The 19,737-nt window shown below is 38.9% G+C and overlaps 1 protein-coding gene and 1 long non-coding RNA gene across 3 annotated transcripts in view; one reads left to right on the top strand and one right to left on the bottom strand.

Moving 5' to 3' along the window:
• LHFPL3 (LHFPL tetraspan subfamily member 3) overlaps positions 1-19,737 on the top strand; it is a 573,774-nt gene that overhangs the window by 285,637 nt on the left and 268,400 nt on the right. The window lies entirely within an intron of this gene.
• The window catches only part of LOC133246789 (uncharacterized), a 35,101-nt gene continuing 17,524 nt past the window's right edge, over positions 2,161-19,737 (bottom strand). Inside the window, exon 2 of the long non-coding RNA XR_009736177.1 lies at positions 2,161-2,343. This is a non-coding gene — a long non-coding RNA (uncharacterized LOC133246789). The remainder of the gene's footprint in view (positions 2,344-19,737) is intronic.

The raw sequence follows: 19,737 nt of genomic DNA on the forward strand, positions 1-19,737 counted from the left end.
GTGGTTACTTACTTGCATTAATTCAGAGGGAATACAATAGTAATTAATTAAAGCTTGAAATAGACTTAATTTTAAAGGAACTGGCATTATCTTTGCTGAAATTCTGACTAGAATTTGTCCTCTTTCAGTCAGTATATAAAATTGCTTTGTATATTGACCATACTGGCTTCTGCTAGCATTGTGATTGCCCCTTTTGCATGTATGTGAATGCTTCTAAAGGCCTTGAAGGCTTTTCTTTAATAGGTAAATATTCTCCCAACTGTGTCTACTTTTTACTTTTAAAAGAGAAAACTTTGCTCTTACTCCGATCTGAATGATCACAAGTTGAGAGTTAGTGACATAATAAATGAGAGTAATTCCTATAGATTTCTCCTAGTTTGTGTGATTTTTAAACCTATGTACGTAGAATCACCATAATTACCACTAATAGTTTCTATCACAAAAGGGTTTTATATTTACTTTCCTTTTATTATCATTTCAGTTAAATGTGGCTTTCAAGTACTATTTTGGAAATAAACTTTTTCTTATAAGTGTAACTGAAATTCTTGGACTGGTTCTAATGGGGAAGAAGTAGTAGGACAGAGTAATGATGTTAGATGTTCCTTAATTGACTGATGAATCCTTTGTCCTCTCTTTAAAGTGAGAGCAGCATTGGGGTTTGAGAGTGAAAGAACCTGTCACACGTTTTATCTGTTCTCTCCCTCATTCATTTAACCAGTATAGAACCTTTTCTATGCCAGAGACTTTGTCCAGCACTGGGGATGTAAGGATTAACTAAGCACCTATCACTGTCTAATGACAGAAACATCAAAAATTTAATACTTGAATATGCTGAAGAAGGTCTGTGTTGTAGATGTGTACTAGGTGTTACGGAAACATCACAGAGGACTTACACCAGGCTTCTTTTCCTTGTAGCAGTGGTGAGAAAAGGACCCAGGGACCCAGTCTCTTTTTTTCCCAAGCAACCAAGTGCCAAACATCAACAATGACTCATGTGAAGCCCCATGATAACCATAGTCTGGTTACACAGGCAGTCCTGAGCTGCTCTAGCTTAGTTTTGTAAAAGCCCTATACCTCTTAAACTAGACACCACCAAGAGTTTCCCTTGTCCTGCAACTGCAGCCCCAGGGAGCACCATGGCATTGATCCTCAAGCTCTGGCCCCAGCCAGGCTAGTAGACTCCCCATCCTATACCAGGGGCCACAAGAAAGGACTCAAGACTCTTTGCCCTTGGCCTGATGACTGTGTAGGGTAATGCACCCAGCCTTCCTTGCCACTCTTTTATTTTGTGTTTAACTCTTGTAACTGTAACTCCTGGCCCACTGACCCACACATAATGTTGGGAAGTGAGGGAAAAGTAAGGTATCTGAATTCATAGTAAAAGAATTGTTTAGGAGATTTTCTCACCATAACATTACTTCACTATTGAATACTTTCTGAGCTGACTACTTTTGAGAATTAAGCCCCCATTCTTTCCATTCAACAAATATTTATTGAAATAGTGAGCTCTGTTTTGTGAAGAATACAAACCCTCAGAAGTATATGGAACTTTCATGCTATATACTTTCCAAGTCACCAAGTTGATTTATGACTGAAAGATTATTGTCATGCAGGTTCTAATAGGACCTTTACTGTTTATCTGAGTTGTTATCAGAGCCATTGAAAGCATCATTTTGATGTTGATGGGGGTGATGACAAAAAACTCATGTTTCATAGTACTTTTTACTTTTAGCATTTTCCAAACCTTTATTTCATTTTATCCTCAAAATGAAAAAGTAGATAATGAAGATAAAATCCTCTTTTTACTGATAAAGATTTAAAGACACCAAAGACTGATGTAGTCACTTAGCTCATGACAAAACCAGAAATAGAGCCTCACGTTGAACATTCATAAGGGGGTGTACTGTTATTTCATTCATTCTTCACAGTTTCCCCATGAGTTGGAGTTAGTACTCTTTTACAGATAAGGACACTGAAGTACATAGAAGGGCTATAGCTGCCCAAAGTCATGCATATTCATATCTGGCTAAGAGGTATAAAGCTGCTACTTTGTGTCAGACACTGTGCTGAGTGCATTCATATATAATGTCTTATCTAAATCATAATGGTCTATGAAGTAGGTACTATTATCCATATCTGATGGAAGAACAAACCAATTAATTACCCAAGTCTCCATTTACTGGTAGTAGATGCAGTGCTGAAATTCATTTCTGATGTTCTTTCCATTAAGCCAGAGGTTTGCAGTATTTTTCCCATTTCCAATCCATTTATAAGCAGAGCACATGGTCGCTGATAATGTCTCTTTTTACACTACGGAGATTTTTTCATAAAGGATTTGGTCACCTGAAAGATATATCAGAATCTGTTGGTAGAGGAAGGGGGTGAAGAGAGGGGCATTCAGGAAACAGGATAGTTTAAGATTCTTCCCTTCCCTATTAGTGACTAAACTTATCTCTTAACTCTTGTAATAGGCTAAAAAGCCTATTTTTATAAAAAGAAAAAAAATCCAACTTAATTTTATCCTTTCTACAAAAAGTTATTGAGTATTTACATGTGCCAGGTGTGTTCTAGGTGCTGAAATTGCAACAGTAAACAAAATCCACATGGCTCCAGCACTCATGAAGCATATATTCCAGACAGTGACAAGTTCTCTGAATGAAATTAAACAGGATAAGGAGATAGACTTTGGGAGGGTGGCTGCTGGATAGAGTGGTCAAGAAGTCCTCTCTGAGGAGGAATCAGACCAAGGCCTGAACTTGGGAAAAAGCAGGCAGCCATGTGGAGAGCTGGAGTCAGGTCTTGGGCATTTTTTTTTTCCTACAGCTGGCACTGGCAATGCTTTTCCTCATCCCACAGAAGCACCAAGCATGAACTCAGACTACTCAACTCCCAGCTAGGGCCGGAATGCCAAGAGCACCAGGCCAGCCTGGTCGTCACAAGCCACTCTCTATGCCAGAGCCTACAGCTGGCTCTGGGCCACATGACCTGAAATCGTGGCTGTCCTGCACTTGGCTCCACAGCTCCCCAAACCCATAGAAAAACCCATTCCATCTTCAGCAAGGGTGGGAACCTACACACAGAGAGCCCCAACTCCTGTGATAGTCAACTGTCAAAATGTCCATTTTTTAAAAACTGAAAACCATTTACATTGGAGGCTTATTTTTCTGTAAGCAATTTGCCTTTGTTAAAGATCCAGATTCTTTTCTTTCATTGCCTTCTGAATGGAACTTAATATACAGGAGACAAGCAGCAAGTGGAGTGGATAGGAACTAGAAGATTCCAGAAAGCAGTTGGGCTCTTGAGTCCTTGCTTGACGTGTCTGTCCCTGGTGTCCTGTAAGGTTTGCATGTAAGGTGACTGGCAACCATGATTCCATTCAGTTTTTATTACAGAGGAAGGCTGAGTGGTGAAGTTCCCCATAATTAAACATCAAGGACACAGAATCAGTGGTGCCTTCAAAATGATGTCAGTAGAAGTGTTTCGTACAAACCTATCACTGAAATACATCAGTCTAGGACTTACAGTGAATGTTGGTATAAAAGTTTATGTTTGTATAAAAATGAAAAATAGACTTTAAACCATAATCTAAAAAATTGGGGAACTGGAGGGGGTAGTAAAGGAGGTGATGACCTTTAAGGAAATTATTCAAATTACTCCATTCTTGCCTTGTAAAAAACTGTGATGCATATACCGGGGATATGATTCCTTTGACAATAGTCATTATACTCAGTTCTGTTATTCATGGTCTGTGTTGGAGCAGAAAGAAAATTCTGGAACCTATTTGAAGAGCATTTTTCACAAAACCAAGCTTTAAATAAATTATAACTTGTAGAAACTGCCAGGCCAGGGTCAGGATTTACACAATCTTCTCTGATGACCACAAGTTGGAATAACACACTCCCACCCTTCCACAATACTTGCTGGGTCTACAGTGGCACCTCTATATTACACGGCACTTACTATCTTTCCCACAGTGCCTTGTACGTAGATGCTGAAGATTTGTTGAATACAATTTCTTATATTCAGACCCATAGAAATTTCTGCATTTGGACAAAATTCTGAATTTCTAAGATAAGCTTCTCAAATGGGGCTTGGACGCTAAATTGGTTTATTCATCCCTTCAGCAAGTATTCATTAACATGTACTTTGTTGATCAGCTTACACCCCATAGATTTTTAAATGCATACTAAAATATAACAGTTAATTTTTTTGAAATCTGTATAAGTTCTGATGATTTAATTTTAAGGTTTTTATGACTTAAAATGCGTAAGTGTATAATTTGAATCTACCTGGATTGACAGAAGCTCTGAAATAAGCTCCTCCAGGGTAACAGGAAAAAATGTGTCGGTCACAATGATAGGTTTTTTTTTTTTTTTTTTTTCAACTTCTTGGAAAAGCAAATAGCAGGAAGATCAAATTCCTTCAATAATGGATTTTTCCACTCAATTATTCAGCTGCTGAAGCTGCTGGGCCATGCAGAACTGGTTTCAAGACTGTTCGCCTGCCAGATGAAGCTATCAGGATTGTCAGTCTCCAGGGAGCTGATGAATTATTTCAAAATGGTCACAAAGGACCATCAGAATTAAACGGACTTTGCTGGGGGGAAACAGTTGTTTTCCTACTGGGATTTACCAGCCACCTCCTTCATCCTTTAAGGTTCTGAAATGTCTCTCATTAAACACAGTTCTGTTATTTTCAGCTGTTTATACAAGGTATTGATAACTAAATACTCAAATAACCTGGGTTTTGGCAATGTAAATTCAGAAACTATCCTTTCTTTTAACCCGTAAGAAAAAGCCTACACATCTAATAAAGTTCTTAAACCTTTGACAGGTCTCAGTCAGAATAATAGCTTTCACTTTGTTTCATAAGGGCAATCTTTTTATGTGCCTATCCTTTCTAATAATCCTACTCTACAAAGAATTCCTTCTTAGTAATGGAATAAAAAGAAATGAAAAGTTTTCTCCTATCAAAGCAAGTAAATAAAATGGTCAGTTCCTCTAATTCCAGTGACAGTGATAAGCATGTATATTAGTTTTCTAAATGGCTATCCAACCTGTGTTTGGTTAAGTCTTTCAAAATCATGCTCACTCATATTATAACTACTATAGTAGCACAAACTTGTAACTTAAGAATTCTGGCTACAGAGTAATGAGAGAGTAATGAGTAAAAACTATTTTATCATTATGTACTTAAAAATTACACCTGCATACACAGAGAGAGAGAAAAATTCTAAGGTCTACTCTGGTTTGATAAAGCTGACTGTGAAATTATAACACATCAGTAAGTGATATTTCTTATCAAAGCAGTCTTCACTTTAAGAGCCTCAATCACATTTTTGGTGATTCAGTTTACAGATAACTTTCCAGAACATCCCCGACACATAAAGCAATATTTATCACTGTTGCTTGATACAGAAATGACACCAAACTTACTTTCATATTAAGAGAGCAGAAAATCCAAGTTGCTTTTGAAGCTGATCAAAATCAAAATGTCAGTTACTGAAAAGAAACATCATAAAAAATATTTAAAAGCTACCGCAGATTTTGTCAGACTCTTGTTTTTTAATATAAACATGTTGGTTAGAGCCAATGAAGAACACTATAGATGACAGAACTAGGGGCTCATGGGGACTGGAAACGTACTGTATGAACCACACGCCCATCATAATTATCCATCTTTAGTGATAAGGTTCTGTCAGCATGGTTGGTTTTTGACCAGACAGTAGTGAGTGGGATTTGGAAGTAAGAAGATAAACAGAGATATCAGAAAGCAGTATTGCTTTGATCATGTTGTTTTTGTTATTTTCAAATCCATCATTTGTTAGTGTCTACAGAAAAAAACTAGCTTTGTTGTTTTAAGCAGCCTGACAGGTGTCCAGGGCTGACTTGCTTTGACTCTGTATTTGAAATGCTTCACATTTTGTGAGCTTGACAAATCACTTATCCTCTTTGAATGTCACATTTCTCTAAAAATGTAAAAAAGGGAGATAATGGTAATACTGCTCCTGCCTGCCTCAAAGGATTGGGAAGGTCAAGTGAGATTCTATATATTAAGGGACTTTGAAAACCACAAACACTGCACAAATGTATGGTTTTGTTTTAACAGTCTCAGGAGAGTTGTCTGCCTGAAATGCACCAAGTGATCCCTGAACCTAACTATTTGCAAACCCCTGTGTTCAGATCAGAGGCCTTTGTATGTCTGCCAAAGGCTTTGCAAAGCTCCCTGTGTGATGTCCCCTCTATAAACCATCACCATGGCTAGGTCCAGCAAGACTGAAGATTGAGGGCTCATGGCAGAGGGTCACCCACAGAGGGCCAAGCCTGAGGCCAGAGGCGTCACGGCTAGCATTTAAAAGAACAATATTTCCTTAGAGTGAGTACAAAGAGTAAAAGATGCTGACGCTGTTGTGAACGTTGTCAGTACTATAGGAAGCGTTAGGACACCTCTGGCAGAAATCTAACCTTTTAAGCAAATGTATGCACGTCTAGGCATGGTAATTAAGTCAGTCTTGTACAGAACAGAGTTTAGAAAGTGAATCCTGCTTGATCTACCTTTGTGAGCAAGTTACATAACCTCCCTGTGCCTTAGTCTTATCATCTGTGAAATGAAGATAATCATAATGCACATTTAATGGGGTTGTTAGTCAATAAAAGCATCCAAAATGCAGTACTTGGGCGAAACCTCAAAACTGACAGAAAGATCTTGGTTCGTTTCCAAGGCAAACCATACAACATCACAGTAATCCCAGTCTATGCCACAATCATTGATGCTGAGGAAGCTGAAATTGACTGTTTCTATGAAGACCTACAACACATTCTAGAACTAACACCAGAAAAAGATGTCCTTTTCATCATAGGACTTTGGAATGCAAAAGTAGGAAGTAAAGAGACACCCAGAGTACAGGCAGATTTGGCCTTGGAGTGTGGGGCAAAGGCTAACAGAAATTTGCCAAGAGAACACACTGGTCATAGCAAATACCCCTTTCCAGCAACGCAAGAGATTACTCTACACATGGACATCACCAGATGGTCAATTCTGAAATCAGATCAATTATGTTCTTTGTACACAAAGATGGAGAAGCATTACACAGTTAGCAAAAACAAGAGCTGGAGTTGATGGTAGCTCAGATCATAAGCTCCTTATTGCGAAATTCAGGCTTAACTTGAAGAATGTAGGGAAAATCACTGGGCCAGTCAGGTATGACCTTAATCAAATTGCTTATGATAATACAGTGGAGGTAATGTATAGATTCAAGGGATTAGATCTGGTAGACAGAGTGAACAGAGTGAACTATGGACACAGGAGAACTATTTGTGCAGGAGCCAGTAACCAAAGTCATCCCAAAGAAAAAGAAATGCAAGAAGGGTTTTCTGAGAAGGCTTTATAAGTAGCTGAGGAAAGAAGAGAAACAAAAGGCAAGGAAGAAAGGGAAAGATATACCTAACTGAATGAAGGGTTCCAGAGAAGAGGACAGAGAGATAAGAAGGCCATCTTAAATGAACATGCAAAGAAATAGGGGAAACGAATAGAATGGGAAAGACTAGAGATCTCTTCAAGAAAATTAGAGATACATTTCGTACAAGGATAGGCATGATAAAGGACAGAACCAGTAAAGAACTAACAGAAGCAGAAGAGATTAAGAAGAGGTAGCAAGTATATATAGAATAACTATACAAAAAAAGGTCTTAATGACTCAGATAACCACAACGGTGTGGTCACTGCCCTAGAGCCAGAAATCCTGAAGTGTGAAATTAAGTGGGCCTTAGGAAGCAATACTTCCAACAAAGCTAGTGGACATGACTGAATTCCAACTGAGCTATTTCAAATCCTAAAAGATGATGCTGTTAAAGTGCTGCACTCAATATGTGAGCAAATTTGGAAAACTCAGCACTGGCCACAGGACTGGAAAATGTCATTTTTCATTCCAATCCCAAAGAAGGCCAGTGTCAAAAAATGCTCAAACTACCATTCAATTGCACTCATTTCACATGCTAGCAAGGTTATGCTCAAAATCTTTCAAGCTAATCTTTAGCAGTACATGAACCAAGAAATTCCAGATGTACAAGCTGGGTTTCAAAGAGGCAGAGGAATCAGAGATCAAATTGCCAGCATCCACTGGATCTTAGAGAACGCAAGGGAATTCCAGAAGAAGATATATTTCTGCTTCATTGACTCTGCTAAAACCTTTGACTGTGTGGATCGCAACAAACTGTGTAAAATTCTTAAAAAGATGGGAATACCAGACCACCTTACTGTCTCCTAAGAAACCTGTATGTAGATCAAGAAGCAAAAGTTAGAACTGGCCATGGAACAATAAACTGATTCAAAATTGAGAAAGGAGTATATCAAGACTGTATACTGTCACCTTGTCTGTTTAGTTTCTATCATGTGAAATACTGGGCTGGATGAATCACAAACTGGAACCAAGATTGCCAGGAGAAATATCAATAACCTCAGATGTGCAGATGATAACACATGGCAGAAAGTGAAGAAGAACTAAAGAGCCACTTGATGTGGGTGAAAGAGAAGAGTGAAAAAACTGGCTTAAAACTCAACATTCAAAAAACAGAGAGCATGGCATCAGATTCCATCATTTCATGGCAAATAGATGGGGAAACAGTGGAAACAGTGACAGACTTTATTTTCTTCAGTTCCAAAATCACTGCAGATGGTAACTGAAGCCATGAAATTAAAAGATGCTTGCTCCTTAAAAGAAAAGCTATGACCAACCCAGACAACATATTAAAAAGCAGAGACATTACTTTGCCAACAAAGGTCCATCTAGTCAAAGCTATGTTTTTTCCAGTAGTCATGTATGGATGTGAGAGTTGGACTATAAAAAAAGTTGAGCACCGAAGAATTGATGCTTTTGAACTGCGGTGTTGGAGAAGACTCTTGAGAGTCTCTTGGACTGCAAGGAGATCCAACCACTCAATCCTAAAGGAAATCAGTCCTGAATATTCATTGAAAGGACTGATACTGAAGCTGAAGCTCCAAACTTTGGCTATCTGGTGTGAAAAACTGACTCATATGTAAAGACCCTGATGCTGGGAAAGATTGAAGGCAAGAGGAGAAGGTGACAACAGAGGATGAGATGGTTGGATGGCATCACTGACCCGATGGACATGAGTTTGAGTAAGCTCTGGGAGTTGGTGGTGGACAGGGAAGCCTGGCGTGCTGCAGTGCATTGGGTCGCAAAGAGTGAGACACGACTGAGAGACTGGACTGAACTGAACTGAAATCAGTGCGGTCAGTGACCACAACCATGAAATTAAAAGATGCTTCCTCCTTGGAAGGAAAGCTTTGACAAACCTAGACAACGAATTAAAAAGCAGAGACATCACTTTGTTGACAAAGGTCCATATAGTCAAAGGTATGGTTTTTCCAGTAGTCATGTACGGATATGAGATTTGGACCATAAAGAGAGCTGGGTGCTGAAGAATTGATGCTTTTGAATTGTGATGCTGGAGAAGACTGTTGAGAGTCCCTTGGACTGCAAGAAGATCAACAGTCAATCCTAAAGAGCATCAACCCTGAATAGTTAATGGAAGGAATGAAGTTGAAGCTCCAATAACTTGGCCACTTGATGCAAAGAGCCAACTCACTGGAAAAGACCCTGATGCTGGGAAAGACTAAAGGCAAAAGGAAAAGAAGGAAGCAGAGGAAGAGACAGTTAAGTAGCATCACAAACTCAATGGATATGAATGTGAGCAAATGCTGGAAAATAGTGGAGGACAGAAGAGCCTAGTGTGCTGCAGACCATGGGGTCACAAAAGTCAGACACAATTTAGTGACTGAGCAGCAACAACAACAATGGGGTTGTTGAAAGGATTAAAAAAAATTTATAACAAGCAACAGAGTGAGTTTTCAATAAATGTTAGCTACAGTTATTTTTTTTATTATCTTAATTGGGGTTTAAAGTCCTGCACTTCTATTTGTCCATCTATAATATAAATGCAAGAAACGTCTCATCTCCTGCAAGTAGAGGATTTTTTCAGTAATTGAGATATGTCTTGAGATACATAGATATTTTTTTATTTTGAAGTAAATATTCAAAATAAATATCATCTCGATTTTAGAGGTTGGGTATGACAAGGGGTTTCAGCTTAAATGAGCAGGAAGAAGCACAGAAGCATCAGTAATAGAAATGGCAGAGAGTGTAAAAACCTATAAGAACAGTAAAGTACATTTAAAATGACAGTATTGGTATTATACGGCACCCATAAACAGTTAAACATGCAGCTTCCACCAAGCTTTGTTTGCCATCATTTCCTACATTTGGCTGGTAAGCAAAGCAGACATCTGGAGAAATAGTTAAAACAAAACAGTGTCTAATTAGTTTTAAAATATTTTAGTTAAATAGCACAGTAATTAAATAATGCAATTCTGGAGATAAAAGGAGGAGACTATTCTGGGAAGATATGATATTACATTCCCGGACATTGCCAGTGGAGACATTTAGGGCTTATGAGGGAAGCATAGTTATTCTTTAATTTTTCATAATGAAACTATTCAAACTAAGTACCAAAAATAAACACCTTTCCCCCAACTAAGATTAAATAGACATCATTTTGCCATAATTCCTTCACAGAATTATTGCCAAAATCAAAATTATATCTCATTATCATGTTAGCAATGGACAGGGAGGCCTGGCATGCTGCAGTCCATGGGGTCACAGAGAGTCAGACAGGACTGAGCAACTAAACTGAACTGATCATGTTAGCTGATCCCCATTCTAGTATTGATTCAAGTTGGCTGTATAACTATTTTCTGTGACTGGAGATGCAATACAACAAATTAAAGCTTGGGAGTAAATGTTAGACTTTGACTTGTAAATAAGAAATCCTCCTTGTATCCCGAATCTTCTAAAAGACTCACTACATATCTGGGTATCTTTGATTGAATTAGTCAGGTTTGGTTTTTTTTCCCCTTTTAATTGACTAAAGCAAAGCCAACTCTTTATATTAAAGAGTATGATTTTAAGTACCATAAAGGGACTTCCCTTGCAGTCCAGTGATTAGGACTCCCTGCTTTCACTGCCAAGGGCACAATACCTGGTTGGGAAACTAAGACTCTGCAAGCTGCATGAAAAGGCCAAAAAAAAAAAAAAAAAAACCCAGTAGTGCAGGAAGAGTGAGAAATAAAGCAGCTCTTAGCTGTATGTGGGGCTTCCCTGGTGTCTTAGCGGTAAGAATCCGCCTGCAATGCAGGAGCCACAGGAGATGCAGGTTTGAGCCCTGAGTCTAGAAGATCCCCTGGAGGAGAGCACGGTGACTCTATTGTTGCCTGGAGAATCCTATGGACAGAGGAGCCTGGCAGGCTACAGTCCATATGGTCGCAGAGAGTCAGATGTGACTGAAGCAACTTAGCACAGCTGTGCTGCTGCTGCTGCTGCTGCTAAGTCGCTTCAGTTGTATCTGACTCTGTGCAACCCCATAGACGCCAGCCCACCAGGCTCCCCCATCCCTGGGATTCTCCAGGCAAGCATACTGGAGTGGGGTGCCATTTCCTTCTCCAATGCAAGAAACTGAAAAGTGAAAGTGAAGTTGCTCAGTCGTGTCCGACTCTTTGGGACCCCGTGGACTGCAGCCTACCAGGCTCCTCCGTCCATGGAATTTTCCAGGCAAGAGTGCTAGAGTGAGGTGCCATTGCCTTCTCCAGCACAGCTGTATGGACCAGGAAATGTCAACATAGGCTGATAAGGGAGTTGGGGAAAACCCTAGGATGATGATTATAAGTGCTGGGTGATGGTAGTGGTGGTAAGGATAGCAGATACTTTATTAAATGATCATAATGAGTTAAGATAAGATGATAACACAAGTTTTATTTAATTATCAGAGCAACCATATGAGGCATGTACTATTACTGTCTCCAGTTTACAAACAAGGAACGTGAGATATCTGAAAGTTAGATCCAGTCACAGGTGAGTTACAGAGCTGGAATTCCAATCTACCATGTGATACTGTTGGAAGGAGATATCAATACCAAGCAGCAGGCTGCATGGGGAGAAATCCAAGCAGAAACTATTCCAGGGCACACGTCATCCTCTACACAGTTTTGCCTTAGCTAATTAGAGGAAAGGTGTATTTGTTAGAACACTTGAAAGTGTCTGAATTAAAAGGCAAACAAAGAAGACTAGGGTCTGATGTTTACCTTAACTGAGAGAAGTTGGCAGTGCAGATGGTTGATTGCAGCAAAAGAAAAATAAAGGAAAAGAGTAAAAGAGAAATAGAATCATCTTTGCTCAATCTCCCCATCCTCATACTTGAAATTAATTATAAAAGAGGAAAGAGAAACATGGGGTCAAAATAAGAGAGTTGATTAAAAGGCAGAAAATGTTAGAAAACAAAATTTAGATGGGCTTCTATATAAGGATAATGCTAGAATAAGGGTAGTTATAAGTATCTGAAGTAAATCCCAATTAGATAAAAAAGAAAGAAAGAATACAAAAGTGCTGAGTTTTGTACAATTAGATGATCAATCCTGGGCTGCCTTGTACACGTCAGCTTGTCTGTAGGCTTTTTGGAAGCGTGTCATCCACTGCTGACATTGGCTTCTGACATAGTAATTTGCCTACAGTAAGTACACAGTAAAATATTGTCATTCTCCAACATTGAGTTGGGTAATTATCACAATAACTCCTGTTCCATCATTAGGCAATAAGCTGATTTTGTTCTTCTTTTGGAGTTACATGGTGTGGGAAACATTAGGGAACAATTACATAAGTAGGTTTAGAAATTCAAAACCAGAGATTAAGAATATAGGCTCTATGTGTCTTAATGTGTCAAACACATTTTTAATCCCAGATCCCTTGCCTTTTAGCTATAGGACTTTAAATATGTTATTTAATCCTTTGTACCTCAGTTTCCACATCTGCAAACTAGTGCTGATTTTAGCCAACTGCCAGGTTGTTGATGAGTGAATAATTATGTTAAGTATTATCCTGATGATTCAGTAGTGATGATAAATGGATGGATGGTCTGATGGATAATTGCCAAGAAGCAGAACAAAACAATGAATGCCTCAAAAAGAATTGAGTGCACTTACAAATACCAAAGTTTATAATAAAGAGAAGTCCTTCTACTATAGCCGTTAGTAGTTTTAGAAGTATTTGAATGCCCACACAATGTGTTTGGGCTTCTAAAATTTGTCTATGAATTAAAAAGAGTTCTTGATGAAAGCCCCACTGTGACATGTGCTCAGATCTAAATTTTCACACCTCTCAACCAATTAATCATGTAGTTTGGGGCCAATACAGGGCAGTGGAGGGCTATGAAGGACGAAGGCACTGCTTTACTTAGAGAGACTGACATTTCATTTTCCTAACTGCCTTGCACAGTGATTCTTTTCCTCCTCTTCCATAGGCTATCTTTGAGAACCCAAATGCTGTGAGTTACTGCTTCTTTGTTCCTAAATTTTTCATATCAGTGTTTTTTCATACCACACTCAGTTCTCATGTGTATGATTGAGAGGTGGAATTTGAGTAATTCATTCAGAAATAAATATGCAAAGAAATGTATCTAATGATAACAGTGCTTGTAATGAAAGCTCCTCATATGTGGAATCCAAAAGGTCAAACTCAGAGAATAAAATGGTATTTACAAGGGACTGGGGCAGGGGTACAGTAAATGGGGAAATGTTGGTCAAAGCATACAAGCTTTTAGTTATTAGACAAATAAGTTCTGGGGACATAGTGTGCAACGTAGTGCCTATAGTCAACAGTAGTGTGTCGAAGGAAAGTTATGACCAACCTAGACAGCATATTCAAAAGCAGAGACATTACTTTGCCAACAAAGGTTCATCCAGTCAAGGCTATGGTTTTTCCTGTGGTCATGTATGGATGTGAGAGTTGGACTGTGAAGAAGGCTGAGCGCCGAAGAATTGATGCTTTTGAACTGTGGTGTTGGAGAAGACTCTTGAGAGTCCCTTGGACTGCAAGGAGATCCAACCAGTCCATTCTGAAGGAGATCAGCCCTGACATTTCTTTGGAAGAAATGATGCTAAAGCTGAAACTCCAGTACTTTGGCCACCTCATGCGAAGAGTTGACTCATTGGAAAAGACTCTGGTGCTGGGAGGGATTGGGGGCAGGAGGAGAAGGGGACGACAGAGGATGAGATGGCTGGATGGCATCACTGACTCGATGGATGTGAGTCTGAGTGAACTCCGGGAGCTGGTGATGGACAGGGAGGCCTGGCTGCTGCGATTCATGGGGTCGCGGAGAGTCAGACATGACTGAGCGACTGATCTGATACTTATAATTTGCTGAGGGAGTAGATCTCATGTCTTCTCACTACATACCTCACCCCCCAAATACATAAGGTGACTATGTGAGATGGTGGGTATGTAAATTAGCTTGGTTTGTGGAAATGATTTCACAATGTATATGTATATAAAAGCATGTTGTACACCTTAAACATATACAAATTTTCTTGTCAGTCATACCTCAATAAGGCTGGGGGTGGGGTGAAGGGAGTCAGTATTAAATGATGCTAGAGCCCCAGAACTTTTTAAAAGCTCAATGCCCAGATGGGAACTTCAAAGATCAGCTAAGTGAAAAGCAACTTGAGCTATTTAAGAATTTTAAGAACAAAACCATTATTGCCTTGAATCTTAAAATGGCTTTCCTGTGTAATTGTAAATGAGCCTCAATGCCATTTAATTGCTGCTGTCAATGAAAGGAATCCAGGGATTATAAAATGATCATGCTTTTGAAATTACCTCTTCAGAACCAGTGGGAAGCCTGAAATTGACCAAGGCTGATGAAAGGCTGTGACAAAGAATAATGTATCCCTTCTTGCCTTGCATACCTCCTCCATCGCCAACAACAACCCACCTACACTCCACTCATCCCCCATCAGCATTTGCCTAGATAATCCAACTTTCAGACTTGTCTTAATCATCAGTTCCTTTGTGAAGTGTCACCAGCCACTCTGCCACTCAAACTAGATCATTCCCTCAAAGAAAAACTGGACCAGACAAGTTGAACTGGCAGAGAAGACTATTCAAGACTACTGCAAGGGATTGAACTCAGTTCTATAAAGAGAAAAGGAGGGAGATGTTTCAAGTACTCAAGCGAGCTAGAGGGAAGGTTGGTGAATGTGAATTAGGCCATCTGTGTTTGCTAATTGGCAGTTAAACTAGGCTTCTACACCCCTTCAGGACCCAGACTGGGAGATAGGGGTGCTGTCTTTCTTGATTATTACACTTCCAAGGGATGGCTCCTAGGTCCTTGAGAAAGACGTTCTTACCTTAAACTGGCAAGAGGTAAATGCTGATGTAAATGTTCTAAGAAAATCGTGGCAGCCTGTCTAAAGTTTAGACCAGTTAGGAAGAACACTAGAAATATCTTGGTCATGGTCCTTATGTATGTTCTATGCTTTCATGGCACTTTCATAATAGTTGCTTCACTTACAGTTACTTGTTTGGGCTTCTTAAAGTTTGTGAATTTAAAAACTTAATTAGAGTTTTTGATAAGAGCCCCAAAGGTACCAGTCTTGAGTATGTTTAGTGGACGGGAACAGGGTCACTCTTTTGTTTACCACTATGTCCTTAGTACAGAGTACGTGACACATACGAGGCTCTCATTTAATATTTGTGGGAAAAGGAAAAATTTCTAAAAGAATCCGGTTTCTTCAGAATTCTTCCCTGCTCTTCTTTGTTATCACAGGGTTAAAGGTTCATTTGGATATTAGGTGAAAGAAGAAGGACTTCATTTGTTAATTTATAAATATTTATTCCCATGACTACAGCTCTGTCATGTCTGAATAGCATGGCTTTTACTTGATTTTCCCTTGGTAAGTCAAGTAAACACTGATAGAACAAAAGTCTACACAAAGGATGCACAAAATATTTTTTTTTTCATATGTATGAGCTGGCTCAAACTAATAGATGAGCCCTAATAAATGTGGAAAGATTTTGCATACCCTCTTCAAATGTATAAAGATGCTTTCAGGAGATAAATGGCATATGTCTCTTTTAAAATTTACTTGGAAACATTTGTACTTATGTCATTTTTCTTCTCTCAAAAATATTTCCCCACAGCAAGTAAAAGCATTTGCAGTCACCCCATTCATCATCGTTTTTCAGAAATAGTCATTGTAGTTTTATAAACATTTTAAATCACCACTCAAGTCTAGCCTGGACTAGAAGAATGAGTTCTGATAGAAGAATTAAATTGTTTACAGACCCTGGAATACAGCCTCCTCAATAAGGATACTTCCCCTAAGTCAGTGATTCAGCTGCCTTTTAAATAAAATAAAGATGACTGTTAACTGAATGTGAAGCCATGAAACAGACTTTAGTAAAACAAATCTAGAAATTTAAAATTTTTTTCTAGCCACCAAGAATCAGCTTTTCATGCATGACATGAAACAACAGCATTCTTAAAACATAACACAAAGTAAAGGCTTTCTTCTTCTAGGATTCTCAGGGGCCTTGTAAAGACAACAAAGCTAATTTACTCCTTTATGTATTTAATTGGTTCTTTCCAAAGCTTCAGATTTGGAAGAGTTGTAATAATGACATCTTACATTTCTTTTGTTTTTCCTAGATATAAAAAATCCAATTAATAGTTTTATGATTTTCCTAGATAATATCTACTACCCAGATATTTCCAGATACCTGAATCACAGTGATATACAGATGTCAAGAAATAATAATTAAATAAATGGTTTGCCTTTCATCCAAATGGTTTAACTTTGAGTAGCCCCTGAGTTTACTACTCCTATGGCTCCAGTAATGACTTCGAGCTGAGACTTTGGAGTTTTATGGCTTTCTTTAACATATTCATGACAATAGTAATCCCTACTTTGTTGAAGACAAAATCCTAGCCAATGTCTGTGTATGTGGAGGAAATTTGCAATCTATACATACTGTATCAGTTACAGTGCTTTTCCTGCCAAGCAACAGAAAATGAACTCAGAATAACTTTGGCCTTAAGCTTTAGATAATAAGGAATCAAACGATCTCACTGAACAAGAACTCACTGGTGACGCAGTTCCAGACTAGTTGAATCTGCAGCTTCACAATTTCATCACTGTGCATTGTTTATGTTCTTCAGTCTTCCAGGTGTCTTCCTTGTCCTCAGCAACAAAAGGTAACTGCCCCAGCTCCAGATACTATGTTGAGGGAGAAGGGACTTCTTTTCCTACATGTCCCTTTATATCAGCCAACTTTTCCCAGCAATTTTCATATTGCATCATATTATTTAATCATTTATGCAGGGCTATACTAGTCACTGACAAGAAGAATGAGACTATGGATGAAGGAATAATCAGGAGTTTCCCTAACTGGATGTCCAGGTTCTGCCATCAAAGAAGGAGGGGATGGCTTTGGATATTCTGACATCCTATACATATGCAACTATTTTCTGAGTGCCTACTTTAGAGACAGAGGATAGAACAGCGAGCAAAACAGATTAACCCCTGTTCATGTTAAGTTTATGGTCTAAAGGCAGGAAATATTTAAAAACAGAAACAAAATAAAAAGCAAGTAGTCAAAGAGATAAGTGCCTTGGAGGGGAAAAGGGAGGATGAAGGGGTTGGGGGATTTCTGGAACAGGTACACGCTGGGGACGGGAGGTGGGAGATACTGCTGTATTATATGGGACATTTGGGGAAGACCTCACTGAATAAGGCATCATTTGAGCAGAGACTTGGGATGTACTTCTGAGTGAGATGAGAAGACATTGGAGGGTTTGTACAGAGAAGTGATGTGATCTGACTTAGTATTTTTAGAAAGTAAATAATAAGTGGACAAAGGCAATGTAGGAACACTCTGAAGACACCAAAGACATTCTGAGATGAGAAATGATGAAAGTCTGGCCCAGTGGAGGAAGAAGAGAGAAGTGGTGGCATTCTGGACACATTTACTTTTGGAGGATTGGGCATGGTATGTGAGAAATATAGAAAATCAAGGATGATTCAAGAGACTTTGGGCTAAGCAACCAGGTGGACAGGATGACCATTAACTGAGATGAGAAAGATTGTTCAGGGACCAGCCTCGGGGGAATAGGAGCAGGTTTGGATACCAATCATTGGGCTTAGAATCAAGGAGCTCATCGGTGACTTTGACAAGAGGTGTTTCTTTGGGTAGAATGGTGAGGATGGACGTCTCACTGGAGCACCTGCATCCTCCTATGGAATGGGACTCTGAGAATGACAACTTTATGTTACGAAAACTTAAGTAGTGAAAAGACAAGCCCCTCAGTTAACACTCTGCCTGGTAATGTACATAGGTCAAAATCATGTCTCTCCAGCCGAAACACTTGATGTCTGCAGAAACCAACAGCACATCCTGAAGTTGACATTTGGATCTTGCACCATTGTTCAGTGGTTTGGTAGTGATGGTATTGTTATTTTAACAGGGGTTCCACTTTCCCAACAGCATCATGAGCAATTCCTTTATTTTCTTCTGTGCTACCTGTTCTATTCACCATTGTATCCCAGCAACTAGAACAGTGCCCGGCACAATGTAGTATTTCAGTACATATTTGTTGACTGAATATGTGTTTCTTCACAACAGGACTCCCAGGTGTGACTGAAAGGATTATGTTCAGTCCTTGTTTGCTGTTTTTGGTTTTTTTTTCCCATAAAGTCTTTTCATACTAGCTCCATAAAACAGCTGTTCCTTTTTATAGCCAGAAACTTTTTTCATCTTGGCTTCTTACTGCAATATGATACCTGTTACTGTACTTTGATAAAGATTATGTTTTATAAACATGAAAAAAGTGAAGAATACAGAAAGTCTGTAATGTAGAGAACAGATTTGTGGTTGCCAAAGGGGAAGGTGTTGGGGGAAGGATGGATTGGGAGTCTGGGGTTAACAGGCACAAACTATTATATTAGAATGGATAAACAACAAAGTCCTACTGTATAGAGCAGGGAATTATATTCAATTGCTATGATAAGCCATAATGGAAAAGAATATGAAAAAGAAAGTATGTGTGTATATATGACTGTATCACTTTGCTGCACAGCAGAAACTAACACAACATTGTAAGTCAACTATACATCAATTTTAAAAATTGACAAAAAATTCTGTGATGAAAAAAATAACACCATCAGTGCTTCTGTGAACAGATGCTTGACTAACAACCCCCACTCTATGCAGTGTTTATTCTAGGCTTTACAACACAAGCTCATACAATCCTCATCACAACCCTATTAGTAAGGTACTATAAATTATCCTCCCCATTGTACAGATGAGGAGGTTGGTGTTTCAAGAGGTTAAGTGTCTTGTCCAGAGTTTCATGGCTGGTAAGTGCCAGAACCAGGATTCAAACCCAGGTAGTCTGGCTCTGGAGCCCTTGTTCTTAAACACCAGGTTTGGCTGCCTCCGCTTGCACCACTTTTAAGGCCCTACCTCTTCCGATTCATTGTATATTGTTTGATTATGTTGGCTTTACTTGTCATCGCATTTTTTAATGATTCACTTGGACTACGTCATAGACCTTAATAAACTAGAGTAACTACTATTTCTTTTAAAAATAATTCTTATTTTCAGAGAGAGGAGCTCTATACTAGATTCTGAAAAGGAAGTGTAATATAAAAAAATCACTAGATTCAGATTATTTGATTCAAATGGGAAACTCTTTAAGATCCAGAAAGGTCATATGATAGCCAAAGGAGTCCCACTCCTCTTAATAGTAGAGCTAGGACTAGTACATAAATATCTCGCCAGCTACTTTGCTGAGTTTAGGGAGGGTTATCTTCAGTTCAAAATGATGTGTAATC

Source organism: Bos javanicus, chromosome 4 (genome assembly GCF_032452875.1).
Source record: "Bos javanicus breed banteng chromosome 4, ARS-OSU_banteng_1.0, whole genome shotgun sequence".
In the NCBI taxonomy this organism is placed as follows: Eukaryota; Metazoa; Chordata; class Mammalia; order Artiodactyla; family Bovidae; genus Bos; species Bos javanicus.